We start from the raw sequence: 15,793 nt of genomic DNA, 5'->3' as shown, positions 1-15,793 counted from the left end.
AAATGCTTCCGTTTTATCCTAATGCATTCTGAATGGAGAGCATGAAGGAGGGTGCACTGAGCATGAGTGGCTACCCACCATTAATTTCTATGGGGCAGACGAAAAAAGCTGATTTTCCGTCGGGTCATAGAAATGAATGGGAGCGGTGGCCGTGCATGCGCAATGCGCTCCCCTTCACCTCTTAGTGGGAACCACACCTATTTTTACGTATTTTTCCCTTCCCTAACCGCTGGTGAGGCTCCCGGCGCATGCGCAGTGTTGGCCGGTGTCCAGCTGAGAACATCCATCCGATCACCGCGGCTGCGCACTGGCCCGTAATTTTTCCCTACCCTAACCGACGGCGAGGCAAGGGGCGCGGCACACCTCCTCACGTCATGTCCGGTGCGACCGGAAGGGACAAGGGTAGGGAAATCTCACGAGGTAGGGAAATGTAACGTTACACCGCCCCACTCTGCCCCATAAGGCATGCGCCCCTGCTGTCTAGCACAGCCCCGCCTCACTCTGCCTCATGAGGGATGCGCCCTTGCTGTCTAGCACAGCCCTGCCTGAGGCCGTGGCCTCACAAGCAGGCTCGGACTGGCCCACAGAGGTACAGGGGAATCCCCCGATGGGCCCCTGAGCAAGGTTGGCCCCTAGTCTCCCCCCCTATGCACAAGTGGCACATAACACAGTAGACTTACTGCACTACATACATATATTCAATGTACAGCACCTCAACCAGCCTATGTTCATATAAAAAAAAAACGTGTTAAATTATTTATTATATTCGAATGAATGTATCCGTATGGTGGGCCCCCAAAATAAATTTTACTGGTGGGCCCTAGGTACCCCAGTCCGACACTGCCTCAGGAGGGATGTGCCGCTATGTCCCAGATGTGGGACCTGCACCTATCTGATACTGGTGACACATCCTGGCATTATACCATCAATGTCAGAGATGCACCAACCACTTTTGGTGGCTCTGACACTGCTTATGGGGGCGCTCTAGCTGTCATTACAAGGCTTGATCAGTATTTTATCCTGTGCAAAACTATTCTGCAGCTTTGTATCAAAATCAGTTCTTATTCTTAAAAGTGTGAACTGTAGGAACTGGCGGCGTCCCGCAGTGAGAGTGCATGCGGTACCGGACCTGCGACCGCCCCACCACGGAGCACTTCGCTCAAGGACGGCTCTTCCCCTGCAGCCTGCGCTCGGGGGCGCGCACAGGAAGTCTGGCGGGAGCGCGCGCCCTGGCTGTTCTCTGGGCTGGAGTGGAGCTGCGGGGAGCGGGCGCAGGCACCGGCGGGGACACGAGCTGAGGCGGCGCTGGGACAGCCCTGAAAAAAGTAGGACACCGTCCACCGTGACAGAAAGTGACCGTGAATGCGGACCTACTAACTTTTACCTGTCACCATACTAACGCCGGGCGGCCAGAGCCGCAGCCAGTGTGTACGTGGTCGCTGAGGTGAGTGGATGGAAAAAGGCGCCCGTACACTGAGGAAGAAAACTGTGTGTGTGGTGCGCAGTGGCCAGAGCCTCCTCCTCCAGGCAATTGCCCATGTAGCAATTCCCTAAGAGAGCCCTACTGCCTGTAGTATGCACTGTGTAAATATCCCTCGGCTGCTCTTCCTGGCACTTAGCCGGATGCAATTGTGCACTGTTTGGTCTGTGGCCGAGCATGCACCCAGGCAGCAGGTCCTCTGTGCACATGCATGCTCGGCCAAGTGTCTTCTCCATAGCGGAGAAGCAGGCATAGCAGCGCTGGATCGGCGCATTCATCTCTAACGATGGTTCTTCCCCCTGCGACATCTGCAGACCGGTCCTGTCCAAAACGGCGCGTTCAGATGGGATCTAATGTGTCGCTAGCGGCCGGGGCGTGCACAACTGTTTAGGCCGCCCGCAGATTTCATGCACACGACCGTATGTATTTTGCGGTTTGCAAAAAAAAACGGATGACATACGCATTGCATCTATTGTAACAATGCCTATCCTTGTGCGCAAAACGGACAAGAATAGGACATGTTCTATTTTTTTGCGGAGCGGACATACGGATACGAAATGCACACAGTGTCATTTCCGTTATTTTTTTGTGGCTCCGTTGAAATGAATGGTTGCGCATACAGGCCGCTAAAAAAAACAACAACCGACGCCTGTGCATGAGCCCTAAAGGGACGGCATGAAATCAGAGGCGCACAAACAGTTTCCGTGCCCCCGTTACACACCTTCTGGGTTGTGGACCCATTCAAGTTGATGGGTCTGCGTCCGTAAAGACATATAGAAAAGTTTTGATCGGCGAGGGTGTGAGCGCTGAGACCGCCACCGATCGCCAGAAGGAGGAGAGAGAAGTTCTCGCAGTTCGCCCTCTCTCTCTGCACTGCAAGGGATGGAGTCGAGATGGACCCATAGACTCTCCATGGAGTCCGTCTCCTGCAGCCAGGAGAGACAGCGTGATAAGTCAGCGCTTCTCTGTCCTCGTTCTAGCGATCGGAGGTGGTCTCCGTACTCAGGCCCCCACCAAACAAAACTTGTGTCTTTGACATATCAAAAGTTTTCTGAAAACTTATGGGGGTCATTTATCAAACTGGTGTAAAGTAGAACTGGCCCATAGCAACCAATCAGATTCCACCTTTCATTTTGGACAGCTCCTTTGGAAAATGAAAGGTGGCATCTGATTGGTTGCTCTGGGCCAGTTCTACTTTACACCAGTTTGATAAGTGACCCTTTAAAGGGGGTTATCTGGTAAATTATATCGATGCCCTATCCTCACAAACCACGGCATCTATGTTTGGTGCGTTTTGTTTCATGGATCTTTGCTAGGAAATGCTCCGGAAATCCGTTTTTTTGGCCTAGCTGGGGTCCGTGGGGACAGAAATTTGCTCCGTGTGTGAAACCATAGGGGCCCCCAGGACCCAATATAGGCTGCTTACCAACTGGTGACTTGTTAGTCAGCCTATCGCTTGGATGAGCCCCCTCCTCTCTTCAATTGCCGCCCCCCCCCCCCCCTGCTGTAGCACCAATTCCGGAGACCAGAATGGAAATGATAAAATAATTTAAGAAAGACCGTCCTGTCAGGGAGGTGTGAATGAGGACTGTGGTCTGCTGCTCTTTTGTACTGATAATACAACGTATTTTGCTACGTTTTACCACATAATGTATGTTTTTATTGATCTGTGCGCAGGCGTTGTGACCTAAAGTGAGGCTGCGCATATTGTGGCTGCGGTCTGATTACATGAAATTGTCGAATTTCCATTTGTACCACCCTTCGTGAACCAGAAATCACTTTTATTCGCTATTTTCCGCCTCTGCAGGAGGCCTTCTAGTCAACCATCATCCTCCATTTATATAGCACATTGAGGTTCCCCGCAGTGAGTCATCCTCAGGAGGAAAGCCTTCTGCTGGAGCTGTGCGGTAACGCCTGTAAGGGTACGTCCACACGGCGCGGTTACGACGCTCCTGTTAAACTAATGAGACTGGATTCAGCAGGCTGTGCCGGCAGGGGACAAACTGCCAGATCTGTCTGCATTACGGTATTGCCGGAAGCTAAAGTGTTGCCGTCCAGCCCCTTTAAAGGCGTTGTCTCACTTCAGCGAATAGCATTTATCATGTAGAGAAAGTTAATACAAACCACTTACTAATGTAATGTGATTGTCCATATTGCCTCCTTTGCTGGCTGGATTCATTTTTCCATCACATAATACATTTCTCGTTTCCATGGTTATGACCACCCTGCAATCCAGCAGCAGTGGCCGTGCTTGCACACTATAGATGCATGCGGATCTGTCCCCGTTGACTTACATTGTGTGTCAGGATGGATCCGTTTGGCTCCGCATCGTCAGGCGGACACCAAAAAAGCGGAACGGAGACCAAGCACAGCCAAACTCATGCATTCTGAATGGATCCTTATCCTTTCAGAATGCATTGGGGCTGAACTGATCCGTTTTGGGCCGCTTGTGAGAGCCCTGAAACGGATCTCGCAAACGGACCCAGAAATGCCAGTGTGAAAGTAGCCTTAAGGCCTCATGCACACGGCCGTGCCGTTTTTTGCGGTCCGAAAAAAAAAAACGGAAGCCGGCAATATAAATGACTATTCTTGTCCGCAAAGCGCGGACAAGAAAAAGACATGTTATATTTTTTTAGCGGGGCCGCGGAACGGATCCACGGATGCGGACAGCACATGGAGTGCTGTCCGCATCTTTTGCGGCCCCATTGAAGTGAATTGGTCCACATCCGAGCTGCCAAAACGGAGGCTCGGATGCAGACCCATACAACGGTCGTGTGCATGAGGCCTAAGTCTGTAATTGTAAGACCTCTTTCACACGGGCGTCGCGTGTGAGCGCCGGATAGGATGCGGGTGCGTCGCGGGAAAATTGTGCAATTTTGCCTGTGAGTGGGGTTAGTTTTGTATGCGATTGCGTTCTTCAGTTTTTTCCGCGCGAGTGCAATGCATTTTGCACGCGCGTGAGAAAAACTGAATGTGGTTCCCAGACCCGAACCCTGACTTCTTTACTGAAGTTCGGGTTTGGGATCGGTGTTCTGTAGATTTTATTATTTTCCCTTACAACATGGTTATAAAGGAAAATAATAGCATTTCTAATACAGAATGCTAAGTAAATTAGGGATGAAGGGGTTAAAAAAAAAAGAGAAAAATTTAACTCTCCTCATCCACTTGTTTGCGCAGCCCGGCTTGTCTTCTTTCTTCTTCTTTGATGACCTGGGAGGAAAGGACCTTTGGTGACGTCACTGCGCTCATCACATGGTCCATCACCATTCACTTCTATGGGGCCTGCGTTGCTTGAAAAACGCACAATTTAGAACTTGCTGCGATTTTCACGCAACGCACAAGTGACCACCGCTCATCTGCACATCCCCATAGATGTGAATGGTTCACCTCATGCATTGCACCCGCGTGGAATTCTTGCCTGTGTGAAAGGGGCCTAAGGGTTCGGCCACACAGCGTTTTTTGGAGGAGGTCTTGCGGCAGATCTGCCTGCAGTTTTTTTTTTGCCAAAGTCAGAAGTGGATTTGCAAGGAATCTGAAATATAAAGGAAGGATTTATCTTCTGGTTCCTGGTGGATCCACTTCTGGCTTAATCAGTGTTGTATAGCTGGTAGAGTTGTTGCGATACCAAATTTTTGATTCGGTTTCGATACCATGAAAAAGTATTGCGATACTCGATACCATTCGATACCACGCGAAAAAAATAAACAAAAAAAGCCACGTGCATTCCTCATTTTTAAAAATGGCGAATCGCACAGTTTTTATTTTATTTTTTCTGTTCCGGCATTCACCACCTAGATTTTTTTTTAATATTTTAATAGTTTGGACTTTTCTGACGTGGCGATGTAATATGTTTATTTATATATTTTATATGTGAAATTGGGAAAAGGGGGGTGATTTATACTTCATATTTTAGTGTTTTTTTTTTTTTTCACTTTTTATTTAATAACTATTTCCCCCCTTAGGGGCTAGAACCTGGGATCTTTCATCCCTTTTCCTATTCACCCTGATAGATCTCTATCAGGGTGAATAGGACTCCACACTGTCCCTGCTGCTCTGTGCTTTGTGCACACAGCATCAGGGATGTTACCATGGCAACCAGGGCTTCTGTAGCGTCCTGGCTGCCATGGTAACCGATCGGAGCCCCAGGCTTACACAGCTGGGGCTCCGATCAGAAGCTGCCACTGCACCACCAATGAGGGGGAGTGGAGAGGTCCCTGTGGCCACTGCCACCAATGATTTTAATACTGGAGGGTTGAGAGGGGCCGGCGCACTGTGCCACCAATGATTTTAATGGGATGGGGGGATTGAGGGGGAGGGGGTGCACTGCACCACCAATGATTTTACCCCTTTATACAGGAGGCGGGTACTAGCAGATCAGCGGCAGTTAACTGCCGCTGATCGCAGCTCCCTGTCAGGGGCAGGGTGCCGGCAATGCGATTCTGCTGCCGGCACCCGCCTCCTGTATGTGTTAAAGACTGACTACTGTATATGAGTCCAGACTTTCACTATTAGGCCACACAGAGCGGCGCCCAGCGATGTCTCAGCACTCACCATTTAGTCCTGGGCGCCGCTCCGTTCGCCCGCAGTGCCCCATTACTGTCTCCTCTCCTGCTCCACATGCTGCTGATTACTATCGGAGCGATGGGAGGAGACATCAGCTTCACTAGTGGGCGTTCCTTCTCCCTGGCTGTAGCGCTGTCCAATCGCAGCGCAGGGAAAAGGAACGCCCACTAGTGAAGCTGATGTCTCCTCCCATCGCTCCGATAGTAATCCTATCATTGGTGGCGCAGTGCGCCCGCCCCTCCTCCGCCCCTCTCTTCTCATTGCCGCCCCTCCTCCACCCCCTCTCTTCTCATTGCCGCCCCTCCTCCGCCCCTCTCTTCTCATTGCCGCCCCTCCTCCGCCCCTCTCTTCTCATTGGTGGCAGCGGCAGCAGCACAGGGGGAGGGAGGACAGCTTCCTTCTCCCCGTGCTGCTGAGAGAGAACATGAGCGCGCCGATAGCAGCGCGCTCATGTTCAGAGATACTAGACTGCGCAGAAGCGCAGCCCAGTATCGAAAAAACGGAAATCCCGGTATCGTATCGATACCGGGACAAAAGTATCGATTGGGTATCGAAATTTCGATACCCGCAACAACCCTAATAGCTGGCTAATTGTATGACCGGCAAATTACAATATGTTGGTCAGGCGGCATATCCGCTTAACCACTTCCAGACCGGGCCATTTACCCCCTTCCTGATCAGGCCTAATTTTTCAAATCTGACATGCGTCACTTTGTGGTAATAGTAATAGCTTTGGAACACCTTTACTTATCCAAGCCATTCAGAGATTGTTTTCTCGTGACACATTGTACTTCATGACAGTCTTAAATTTGAGTCAATATATTTCACCTTTATGAAAATGTCCTAAATTTACCAAAAATGTGGAAAAATTAGCAATTTTCAAAATTTCACTTTCTCTGCTTTTAAAACAGAAAGTGATACCTCATAAAATTTCCATTACTTAACATTCCCCATATGTCTACTTTATGTTGGCATCATTTTGTAAATGTCATTTTATTTTTTTAGGATGTTAAAGGCTTAGAATTGTAGAAGCAATTCTTACTATTTTAAAGAAAATTGCCAAAACCCACTTTCTAAGGACCAGTTCAGGTCTGAAGTCACTTTGTCGGGCTTACATGGTGGAAACCACCCATAAATGACCCCATTGTAGAAACTTCACCCCTCAAATTACTCAAAGCTGATTTTACAAACTTTGTTAACCCTTTAGGTGTCCCACAAGAATGAAAAAAAAATAATGGAGATCAAATCTCAAAATTTCACTTTTTTTGGCAGATTTTATGTTTTAATGCATTATTTTTAGGGGTGCACCGAAACCGAAAATTCAGGATGCCCTTGACCGAAAACCGAAACTGCCTTTTTGCCCAAATACTTTTAAAATACTTTTTTTTTTAATGATTTTATTAATAATTCTTTTTCATGAATGAAATTCAACTGTGGGTGGCGCTGTTATGGAGGGGGGGATATGTGCACTGTTATGGGCATAACAGTGCACAGATCCCTTTCCCCATAACAGTGCACAGATCCCTTTCCCCATAACAGTGCACAGATCCCCCCTCCCCATAGCAGTGCCATAGACCGATCCCCCTACCCATAACAGCCCCGGCCCTGCTGCTCACAGCAGACTAATCACTCACTGCATCTTTATTTTACCTTACAATCGTGACGCTCCAGTAACAACTCTGCAGGCAGAGCGGAGGGCGGCGTAACGTCACTTACTCACGTGACGCACCTGCTCCGCCCACTTTATGAATGAAGGAGGCGGAGCAGGCGCGTCACGTGAGTAAGTGGTCGCCGCACTGCGCCAAATTTAGAGTAGGTTCCCACTCAAGGAGGCAACTTCGTCTTGGTGAGTGGGCCTAGGCTTTTTAATCAAATAGTATACCAATGCCTCATGTATAGCATATAACATAGGGGTAGGTATGCGTTAAATTGCGCTGAGAAGCGTTGCTAATTATGCTGAGAAGCAGGTATTAGATAAAAGCATAGTGTTGAGGATGTGCGATCCAGTTTCACTCTTTTTTTATATTATATTTTACATGTCTACTTTCTTTGTTTCAGTTTTACATAATAAAGCTTTTTTGAAAAAAAATTATGTTTTTGTGTCTACATTTTCTGTACGCCATATTTTTTTATTTTTATGCTGATCGTCTTGTGCAGGGGCTAATTTTTTGCAGGAAGAGTTGACGTTTTTATTAGTACCATTTTTTGGTACATATGATTTTTTGATCATTCATTATTACACTTTATGGGGCAAGGTGACCAATTGATTGGTTGTTTTTATTTATTTTTACAGCGTTTATTTATTTTTACAGGGGTTAGGTCATCTGACATTTTATAGAGCAGATCGTTACGGATGTGGCAATACCTAATATGTCTACTTTTTCTTATTTAAGTTTTACACAATAATAGCGTTTTTTAAACAAAAAAAAAATGTTTTAGTGTTTCCATTGTCTGAGAGTCATTTTTTTATTTTTTTTTTTGACCGATTGACTTAGGTAGGGTCTAATTTTTTGCAGGATGAGGTGACTCTTTGGTACTATTTTGGGGGGGCATATGCCTTTTTGATCGCTTGGTGTTGCAAGTTTTGTGATGTAAGGTGACAAAAAATTGCTTTTTTGGCACAGTTTATTTTTTATTTTTTTGCGTTGTTCACCTGAGGGGTTAGGTCATGTGATATTTTTATAGAGCAGGTTGTTATGGACGCGGCGATACCGAATATGTATACTTTTTTTTTTATTTATTTCACTTTAACACAATAGCATTTTTTTTTAACAAAAAAATTATGTTTTAATGTCTCCATGTTCTCAGAGCTATATTTTTTTTATTTATTTTTTTGAGCGATTTTCTTATGTAGGGCCTAATTTTTAGCGGGATGAGGTGACTGTTTTATTGGTACCATTTTGTGGGACATACGCCTTTTTGATCACTTGGAGTTGCACTTTTTGTGATGTAAGGTGACAAAAATGGCTTTTTTTTTTTTTTACACAGTTTTTATTTTTTATGGTGTTTATCGGACGGGGTGGATCATGTGATATATTTATAGAGCCGGCCGTCACAGACTCTGCAATACCAAATATGTCTCTTTTTATTTTTATTTTTATTTTTCTCTTAACATTTTTTTTTAAATTACTTAATAGTTTTTTTTTGTTTTTGTTTACATGTGAAACCTTTTTTATATATATATATATATATATATTTTTATAAAACACTTTATTTTTTTATTTTAATTTTTACACTTTGTGTCCCCCATAAGGTCATACAAGAGCCCTGGGGGACATTTAACTTCACTTTTTTTTTTTCACTATTGATTTCTCCTGTAACTGGGGCTGACATAGTAGCCCCAGTTACAGGGGAAATACACCCCCCAGAGAGGCTGTACAGCAGAATACTGCGCTGTGGAAGACCCGACAGCTCCTGCACTCGCCGGTCCCGGCGTCACATGACCACATGACATGGCCCCCTGCTCTGCAGCTCCACGATTAGCGTGCAGCTGCTATCTCTGAATGGACGTTCTAAAACGTCCATTCAGAGATAAACAACCACCCATAGGACGTTTATAGTCTATGGGTGGTCATGAAGTGGTTAAAGTGCATATCGCGACATTCTAGAGATATACACAAAGCTGATGTCTCTTTTACTTTTCAGGGTGTAGAGAAAGTATTTAAAGGGGTATTCCGGTTAGATTACGTTATCCCTTATCCTATTAAACTGTTGGGGGTCCTACCGCTGGGACCTTCACCGATCATAAGAATGGGGGCCCATAACATGCGCATGGCCGCTCCATTTATTTATTTGGGAGCTCCGGAGATAGCCGACTATCTCCAGAATTCCTATTGAGGCCGCTTTGTTCATTTTAGGAGGGCTGCAGGGGGTATGGAACCCCTATTCTCATGATTGGTTTGGGTCCGAGCGGAGGGACCCCACCAAGCTAATATCCCCTATCCTGTGGATAAGGGCTAACTTTATCTAACCACAATACCCCTTTAACAAGAGCCAGCTGTGGCCATATGTCTACGTGGTACTCGTCCGCATCGTGACCTCCTCGCAACCAACATGCCCGGGCGCCTGTCCGCATAGAGTGGCCGCACGTGCACAAGTGTGTGTCTGCAGGTTGCTAGCAGCATATATGGAATTAAGGGTCCATTCACACGTCCGCAAATGAGTCCGCATCCGTTGCGGACCCATTCATTCTCTATGGGGACGGAATGGATGCGGACAGCACACAGTGTGCTGTCCGCATCCGCATTTGCGGAGTGCGGCCCCGATCTTCGGGTCCGCTGCTTTGCAAATGATAGAACATGTCCTATTCTTGTCTGCAGCTGCGGACAAGAATAGGCATTTCTATAGGGGTGCCGGGCTGGTGTGTTGCGGGTCCGCAACACACCACTGACGTGTGAATGGAGGCTAAAGGGTTTCTGTCATGAGAAGTAACGTTATGTAGCGATGTGCTAATGTCAGCAGTACATAACAGTGTCCTTTATAACTCCCTGCCTGCCGCCGTTCTAAAGACTTTTATAATATGCTAATGAGCCTCTAGGTGCTATTAGGGCGTTGCTTCAGCACCTAGAGGCTCGGTCTACTCACCCTTTGGCACGCCCAGGTCCAGTTGATTGACTTTCGAGTTCTCCTCATTGTCCTGTAAATCCCGCGCCGTGCCTTTTAGTATTCGCGCAGTGAGTGAAGGACGCGCTCCTGCTGCCGGCTTCCTTCGGCGCAGGCAGGGAGCTATAAAGCCCACTGTTATGTACTGCTGACATCAGCACATCTCTCATGTCAGTCCGCTACATAACGTTATTTCTCATGACAGAAACCCTTTAATGCTCCATATTGTGGTATCTGTAGTTAATTTAAGCCTTGATCATATGTAACGTAGTTACGTTTTCTGCTTTCCACGCAGCGCATACATTGGAAGCACCTCCCAACATATGTTATTATATACTTATTCAGCTGTATACATTGTTCCTTGGCACTTAAAGGAGTTTTCCGAGTGTTAGATCATCAGGATAATCCTCAGGATAGGTCATCAGTATCTGATGGGTGGAGGTCTGACTCCGGGTACCCCTGCTGATCAGCTGTTTGATGATGCTAAGGTGCTGAACACTGCGGACTCTTTGTACGCCAGTGACGTCACGTTCATCATTCACTTTGGCCCATATTTACTAATGTGTCTGTACCAAAAATATGTCTAAAAAGTGACACAAAATTGCTGCTATTTGGTGCATCTGGGGTTTCTACATTTTTTCCGTCACGCTCGATGAGGGGGAGGAGCTTTTCTAGAAATTGGGTGGGGCCTAACGAACTTCAGTTTGTGGCACAATTCATGCATAAAGATCTGTCTCCAGGTAAGCCAATAGATGATGTAGAGTCGGAGAAAAGTATCTCCCCCTGTGCTAGATTTATTATTCAGCCTGAGCCCCATGGTGCATCTACAGGATTAGTAAATTTGGGCCTTTCTGGTTATCGGTGACTGTATAAAAAAAAAAGTATGCCACAGCCAGGCGGCTTATTCCGGAGCATGTCACTCGAGTTGGACCACAAGTCAGATTTTTGACGTTCGTCTGATTATTTTATACGAGATAACACCTTGTCTAGATGTTTGTGATTACAGTAGATTCTAGTTTCAAAAGCAAGTGGAGTCATAGCGGTATTACACCGTAGGAGGCGCGTGTCTCCGTTTTTCTTTTATAGGGATAGGTTTAGAACAGGGTAATGATGTTATTTCCAATGTCAGATCCTGAAAGAAGTGTCCTGGAAAGTGTTTTTTATGAAGCACTTTATTTGTGGAGAACCTTAGTACCCTTGTAGTTGCGGGCTGCCCAAACCTAAATGTGTATATATACTGTATGTACGTGTAGAGAGGCTTGGATCTGCTTCTGGGGTTTAGCAGCGTGCAGGAATATATAGCTGACTTTGATGTTTTTCCTTTTCACTCATAATGTGAATTTGGCCTTAGGGCTCATACAGGCAGCCATATTGGGACTGCCATAGAGATACATGCGGCCTCTATTTCAGTCGTACATTTTCCTGTTGGATTTTGCGTAAATGTGAAAGGAAAGAATATTGCAGGCTCCATTGGCCTGTGTATATATGGAGGTACTCTCCTCTCGAAAAATAGCTTTAGGAGAATATCTGTAAATACAGAATAGAATTGGATGGAACATGTACCTCAGTGAAAGGAGGAGGCCGAAATAAGGCGCTGTGTGGTTCTGCCATAAACCTGCTTTGATGACCATGCATGTGCATTTCAAAGTTGGGGTTTCAAGCCGCTGCCAGACACCTGAGTCAGGGACTTAAAGGGTTTTTTCTATATCAGACGTTGAGGGCATATCTCTAAGATCTGCCCCCCATTGTCTGATAGGTGCGGGTCCCACCTCTGGGACCTGCACCTATGTCATAAATGCAGCTGGCAAAGTGAACAAGAGCAAGCCGTGCATGGCTGCCCTTCGTTCACTTCTATGGAGCCGGCGAAACTAGCAAAAACGCTGGCTCGGCTATTTCCGTCAGCCCCATAGAAGTGAATGGAAGAGGAGGGTGCACAGGCGCGATGCGCTTCCATTCATTTCTATGGGGAGAGCGCTTGGTGGTGGCCGGACCCAGGGAAACCTGTGGTCCTCCAGCCACCACCTTCCCCGCTCTGTTTTTAGCTTGGTGGGACCCACACCTATCAGACAATGGGACATATCTCCCCCATTGTGTTCTGGTTTGTGCATTTACTTGTAGGTTGTCACTCCTCCATCCTCCTATAGTGGTAGAAGTGAGAAGGAATGGGCGACTTGGGAGCGGTACTTGTGATGTAATTCAAGCGGTTTTGTCACTTATCCATACTAGCCTTTTCTGCTGTTTTTTACCATATGTCCGATGTGGATGTACCCTATAGAAATTCGAAAGGGGGGTGGGGGGGACACTCCTTTTTAAAGGGGTTTTCGGAGAGGTGTTTATTTTTTTTATTTTTTTACTGATGACCTGTCCAGTATCTGATCGGTGGGGGTCCCTGCCAATCAGCTGTTTGAGAAGGCAGCGATGCCGATAGTAGCTCCGGGGCCTTCTCTCTATCCACCAAGCACAGCGCTGTACATTGTTTAGCGGTTGCGCTTGGTATCGCAGCTCAATCCCCATCACTTCAAGGGGGCTGCTCCCAGGTCATGTGACAGACAAAAGTGTCGTCACTCAGCCTAGGATAAGCTGGAGAAGGCCGTGGTGCTACTGCGACCGTCACTGCCTTCTCAAAAAGCCGAGTTATAAATTATGCGCAGGATAGCGATACGTTTCTGATCATTGAGGGTCCAAATGCTCACTGCCGTTCTGTTCATTCTCTTCCGGAGATAGCTGAGCGCCGAGCAGGACCATAGGGACTCAACGGAGCCTGCTGCTCCATTCATATAGGGGCACGAGACCCCTGTTTTTTAAATCGATGGGCATCCCTGTACTTGGGGGAATTTGTATAACTTGGCACAGCCCCTTTAATTCTACTCTGCCATCTTCATGGGGGCTTTTCGGGTGCCGGGTTTCCTTCACGGTGGAATTCCCAGACAATAAAGAATATGATGTGCAAATATATAAAGATGTATAATCTGCTTTCATGTTCTGCAGATGGTGACGATTCAAGATTTTTATGGATATTATTATTTTATGGCGAAATCTCTGTTTCCTCTTCCGCGGGGTAGCTGTGTTGCTCTTTTGCACACACCTCCTTTGCTCGATCCCTAACCCTCCTGGCACAGTTGTGTGCAGCGTTTTGGTACGCCTGTTCCTCATTATGGCCCCACCTTGAATAGTTGGGGGCTGCTGCCCATGTAGCCGTCGAGCAGCAGAGAGGAGTTTGCATTCTTCAGCCTATAACATTAGACATCTCGCCATCAGTTGTGCCCCCCCCCCGCCCCCCCCTGTATTTCACTTCTAACACTTCACATTCACACTTTGGCAGAGGTTTATCTGTTTCATCAGCTGTGTCAACACATCTCATGACTAAAAAAGAAACACACATACGCACACGCACACACTCTTTATTTAACACATCACAACGAAAAGAGTTAAGCTTTTATGGGAAATATTTGCTTGCCGATAGCTATGTGGCTTTATGCATATTAGGCCTGTTTGGAATATTTTCTGATTTTCACCGACCAGAAATGCTGCGATGCCTCACTGGTTTTTATGGTAAGACATCTCCCCTGATCTGACTGGCACTCGCCCAGTTTCGGGCTGTGAAAGAACCGTTTGTACGGCTATAGATATTACGGCATGTGCACAATCTGCACATCCTGACCCTTGCCTCAGTGATCAGTAGGGCCGGGGATAAACCTCCAGGACTCCCATTCATCTGTGGTAGCCAAAGTGGCACACTGAGCCCCATTCACTTTAACAGGGCAGTAAGGTGAGTACAGGCGAAAAGAGGACACTGGGCCGCAGATCACCCAACAGGAGTAGGTATTCGGAAAAATCTTTATTAGTTGTAGTAATGAACAACGCATTTCAGGAATGAAACGTCCCCTTCGTCAAGTTCACAACATCATACTGTTCTTAATGAGCCTGACTAAGGGAACATTTTGTTCCTTAAACGCGTTCGTTAGGAAACGTCTTTACTATTTGTACTAATACCTACTCCCGTTGGGTATTGTGCAGCGCTGTGTCCTCTTTACTTCAGGACTTGTTGATTGATTTACTTATACACCTGGCCAGAAGCCCCATGTGCCCTCAGGATGGTGATACAGGTGAATACTGTGGCGAGGGTGGCAGTATTTTGTGCTGCACTATGGTATTGCTGCCCCGCCTACATCTGTTGCCCCTGCTTACGTGTGTTGCTCCTCCTTCTGTCAATTTGGACCCACTTAAAACATGGGGCCACCCTTAGGCTTTTTTCTAAGTCCATTTCACCTTCCCAATCCGCCCCTGACCCTTAGGCCTCTTTCACACGGGCGTTGCGGGAACACGCGCAATTTTTCCGTGCGAGTGCAAAACATTGTAATGCGTTTTGCACTTGCGTGAGAAAAATCGCACATGTTTGGTACCCAAACCCGAACTTCTTCACAGAAGTTCCGGCTTGGGATCGGTGTTATGTAGATTGTATTATTTTCCCTTATAACATGGTTATAAGGGAAAATAATAGCATTCTGAATACAGAATGCATAGTAAAACATCGCTGGAGGGGTTAAAAAAATAATAATAATTTTACTCACCTTAATCCACTTGATCGCGGAGCCGGCATCTCTTCTGTCTTCATCTTAGGCTACTTTCACACCTGCGTTCGGGTGTCCGCTTGTGAGTTCCGTTTGAAGGGTCTCACAAGCGGCCCCGAACGCATCCGTCCAGCCCCAATGCATTCTGAGTGGATGCGGATCCGCTCAGAATGCATCAGTCTGGCAGCGTTCAGCCTCCGCTCCGCTCAGCAAGCGGACACCTGAACGCTGCTTGCAGCGTTCGGGTGTCCGCCTGGCCGTGCGGAGGCAAGCGGATCCGTCCAGACTTACAATGTATGGGGACGGATCCGTTTGAAGTTGACACAGTATGGCTCAATTTTCAAACGGATCCGTCCCCCATTGACTTTCAATGTAAAGTCTGGATGGATCCGTCTGAAGCTACTTTCAGACTTAGAATTTTTTCTACAATATAATGCAGACGGATCCGCTCTGAACGGTAGTGTGAAAGTAGCCTTAGCTGTATGGAGCAACAGGACCTGTGGTGACGTCACTCCGGTCATCACATGATCCATCACCATGGTAAAAGATCATGTGATGACCGGAGTGACGTCACCAC

The 15,793-nt window shown here is 46.9% G+C and overlaps 1 protein-coding gene across 4 annotated transcripts in view; it reads left to right on the top strand.

The window, feature by feature from the left end:
* The first annotated feature begins 1,186 nt into the window (after positions 1 to 1,186).
* Positions 1,187 to 15,793, top strand: part of NEK6 (NIMA related kinase 6) — a 206,017-nt gene continuing 191,410 nt past the window's right edge. Inside the window, exon 1 of one of the 4 annotated variants that reach the window (XM_040404903.1) lies at positions 1,187 to 1,325. The gene's annotated coding sequence lies outside the window, so the exon portion shown is untranslated. Of the gene's footprint in view, positions 1,445 to 14,074; positions 14,198 to 15,793 lie in introns of those variants that run through there. The other 3 variants (XM_040404905.1, XM_040404902.1, XM_040404904.1) reach the window with 3 other exon arrangements.

This window comes from Bufo bufo, chromosome 8 (assembly GCF_905171765.1).
Source record: "Bufo bufo chromosome 8, aBufBuf1.1, whole genome shotgun sequence".
Lineage (NCBI taxonomy): Eukaryota > Metazoa > Chordata > Amphibia > Anura > Bufonidae > Bufo > Bufo bufo.
This window is presented reverse-complemented; position numbering and strand designations above follow the sequence as displayed.